This window comes from Calidris pugnax, unplaced genomic scaffold, assembly GCF_001431845.1.
Source record: "Calidris pugnax isolate Ruff unplaced genomic scaffold, ASM143184v1 scaffold18, whole genome shotgun sequence".
NCBI classification, from domain to species: domain Eukaryota; kingdom Metazoa; phylum Chordata; class Aves; order Charadriiformes; family Scolopacidae; genus Calidris; species Calidris pugnax.
This window is the reverse complement of record NW_015090812.1, coordinates 4,552,335-4,556,478: the sequence shown is the minus strand read 5'-3', so window position 1 is coordinate 4,556,478 and position 4,144 is coordinate 4,552,335.

Sequence of the window (4,144 nt, the reverse complement as noted above, 5' to 3'; positions counted from 1 at the left end):
TGGGAGTTTGTTTCTTTTTTTCTTTCAAAGGAATAAGAGGCTCCATGACACATGATGAGGAAGAGTCAGAAGTCTACGAGACAAAGCCCACATATTTTTCAGCCCTGGATGGCACCTGTAATCCTGAGATCCAGCCCAGGGATGGAGCAGGACTCGGGAACAGGGTCTTTATTATTCCCTGTGGTGAAAATGGGGAGAGTTGGGAAGTTGGCCTCTCCTTGGGCCACAAAGTGTGGGCAGAAACTGACAACATAGATGTTGTTTTCATGTAACTTTCATCTTGTGAATTGCTTGGATTTGGGAAAGAGGCAAATGGAAACTTTTTAAGGCAGAGAGAGATACATGGATAGTGAAAACTTTGAAGTTTAAAACATTCAGTTGGCAACTTTATTCCTAAGTATGCATTTGCACATGCTTGGTATTCATGCGTGGTCTGTATGCAATCTGAGGTCTGAGTTTATTTTCTGGTTTTCTTTTAAAGGTCATGTTTCCTCATTACAGAGGATACTGCACAAAATGGGGGGGAAATGGGATTTTTCTGAGATTGGATACAATTCTTCACAGCAACAGAAGTACAAAAGCAGCACGTGAGCTAAAAAGAACTCAACGGGCGCCAAAAATAGCCCCTGGATAATGAGCTTTTATTTCAGATGGTGGGGTTGGAGCCCAGCTGTGTCTGCAACGTGGACGGGCCCTTCTGCAGCCGTTCTCCTCCTCGTCCCTGTTCCTTCGGGCTCCTCGCCCCCATGGTTGTCCCCTCACAAGGACTGGGGCACCTGGTGCCCGCTCACTCCTCTCACTCCCCCTGGGTTACCTGGAGGGGAGAGAGGGAGGTTTGTTCTTTGGGGGCTTCCAAGGAAAAAAAAAGACAAAGGATAATTGTATCTTCCCTAAAGGTTTTATCTCCCCACAGAGAGGTCCTGGCCCCTTTTCCCTCCCTGGGTGCTGGGAGGGCCCACACTGAGGTGCCAGGGGTCAGGCTGGATCCAGGGAGCCTGTTTTCCTCTGCTCTCCACATTCACAGAAGTGGAGCGATAGTCCTGCCCAAAAAATGCCCCACAAAGGAGCTGGCACCATCCCGCCTGCTCTGAGGAGAGGAGAGGCCCTGGCCGTTGCGGCTCCTCTGTGGGGAGGGAAGTAGGGTGAGGCCGAGGCCTTCCCTCCTCCAAGATGGCGCCCTGAGAGACCCTGCGCGAGGAACGACAGGACTTCGCAGGTGACTGGATGTCCCCAGCCTCGGCTGGCAGGAGGGGTGAGTTGTGGGGGACGCCAGCGGCCGTGTCACCAGGGAGGGAGGCAGGGTGAGGGGCTGGGGGAGCTGGCAGAGCGGGGGGTAAGAAGCCCCTTTGTGGTGTGACGAGGGGGCTCCCGCTCTGCCTCAAGGGCCTCGCCACACCATGCTGTGGGGTTTGGGGGTTAAGTCTTATGTTTAATGAAAAAGAGGTGCTTTACACGGTAAGTAGATAACACTTATAAGGAAAAATGAGTTAAGAAAGGAAAAAAAAAACATCCAAAGGGAAACTTTTGACCAAATTTGAATGGGGATGTGGTGGAGCAGAAGGAGAGCTGCAAAAGGCTCCCTTGAGGGAATGGTGGCAGCTCCTAACAAACCACACCAACTGCAGACTTCTGGCAGTGGCACAACATCTCCACAGGGCTGCTTCCTCCAAGAATTCGCAGCCACCCTCCTCACAGCTGCTCTGGGTCAGACAGCCATGCTGGGGTGAAGATCTGCTGTTATCTTCTGAGCTTTGGGGACTTGGAGATTATTTTCATTAGCTCCTGCCCATAAATACTACAGGATTGTCCATCAAAAGGGCTGTTGTGGAAAGGATCCTCCAACTTCTGCAGGTGTGGAAGAGTTGGGCTGGCAGGCCTGCTTCTAAGGCATTGGTGGTACAAACCCCCTCCTCTTCTGCTGCTTTGCAAGAGGGATAAAGAGGACTTTTTCCTGAAAGGGATGAGGATCTGGAGTAGCAGGAGTTAAGCACGTGCAGGAGTGAGGCTACAGACCTATATTAACAAAGTGGATGAGAATGGGAAGTGTCCTCCTCTTTGGGACCCAACTGCCATTTCTTCTGCTGCTTGGTGGTCCATGCAGAGCAGAGAGGCAGGAGGGATCTAATTGAAACTTCACAACTGTTCTCTTTTGGCAGTGGTTCCTGATGGTCAATAATAGTTTATGATGCTGTTTGTCACCATGTTGACTGAGCCCACTAACTTTTTTACAAATTTAGCTTACAAAAGGTAATAAGAATAAAGACACATTTTGCAAATAATATTTTTTGGTGGGAAGCAGTCTCTTGGAAAGCTTCTATGATCTAGTCCAATACCCTATTGATTGATTTCACTCTCTATTGTAATATTGGTGAGTCTTTTTCCCTGGGTTTGGAGACAGTTGTCCTAAAAACTTAAGCATATTTAGAGTTTTCTATAATAAAAATTTAGCTTTGTCTTTTCAAGATATTTCCTCCTGTAATGGGATTAATTCATGGAAATCATTGCAATTTCTTTATTGTGTTGCTTATATAAGAAAAGTGAGTAAATTCCCTAAAGCGCTCCATTTCCTTTAGCGAGGAAAATATTGGTGTGCCCTGTAGCTCTGATTCATGCTGCTATTGTAAAGTCAGCCAGCTGTGAGATATATGTGGAGGCAGTGGATGATACATGTGTTCTAATAATCCAGTATACAAAGTGTTTCCATAAAAATTCTTCAGTAGTATCCAAGGACGTTAAACAGTCCATCAATAAAGTCCTTCTTTAAATGGTTTTGAATCAGGCAAAGGCTGTTTTAATGCACAGTTGTACAGACTATCTCAAGTTTTCCCCATGGTAGTTCCAGAATCTGTTTTTAGCATATGATTATGGTACTGTTGAGAATGTTGCTTCTGATAAAAGTCTAGACTGATTTGCAGTATTCTTAACTCCAGTTGCAGACATGAAATGAAGGGGTCTCATGCTTTTGTTACTTAGGATGTAATTGCAGGTTTGTTGACAGTCATCAAAGAAATTAGCTTTAAAAAAATCTTCACTTAGGTTATAGTTTCCATATCGGATTGAAATTAACTTTGATTACTTATTTAGCACTCTAGATCTCCCCCCTTCTTTGTGGTGGACCTCTGGTTTGGGTCTGGTTAATTCAAATGCAGCGGTGGGGTAAATCCTACAGCACTTTATTGATGTGCTGAAGACAGTAGAGTTGCTGCACTGTGAGGCACCCTCATCATCTACAGCTTAAAAGATCTGGCACTTGAAGACACATTTTTGTTGTTCCTACTCTCTCTGTAAAGCAGGCAGGAGGAACCAAAGTGGATCTTCCAATGCCAAATCAAGGAGGAACAGCCAAACTGAGTCTTCCAGGTTGTTCCTGCCTACTTTACAGGGAAGGGACGAACAAAACTTCTTGGATGCAGATAACCTCTAACACCTTTTGTGAAATTTACTCTGGAGAGTTTGCAGATAACTTGCATAAAAAGTATGGTATGGAGCTGTATGTTAGTCCTGTGCACAGCATCAGTGAGAAAATAACAGCTGAGAACGAGCAGTCACAGTGGAAATTCTCTCCATCAGAGAGCTTTGAGACTTCCTTTCTGAACTGTCTCCTAGAGCTAGCTCCAACCACAGTGCTGGGCTGACCACCCCTCTGTCCACCCTGATTCCCCCTTCCCCAGATACATGGTTAGGAAGGATTTCATGTCTGAGAAATGCTTTCTTCTATTAAAAAACCTCAGAAGATTGGATTTACTCTAAAACAAAGATCATATATTTACTGATTAAACTATCAATAAAATACAGACTACCTAAATCCTCTGTAGTTTGAATTTGTTCTCAAGAAAACTAATGAAATATAAAAGAACTATTTAAAGTATTTAAATGGAAAAGAAGATGGAAGTTTAGGGTTGAAAATATTCAGTTTCACTTAGTTCTGTATAATTTCCACATGTTTTTAATAGCCTAGTGGTAAAACGCAATAAAACCACTAGAAGCAATGAAATCATAATGAAACATCTCAAGGTCAGTCTTGTTTTTCTTTTGGGTTTGCCATCTAGCCCATACAGTATTTGTAGCAGATGTAATGTGAGATATCTGTGAACATAAAACGCTTCTTGTTTTGCTTCCCCTGATTTTTCCATCTTATTAAAAT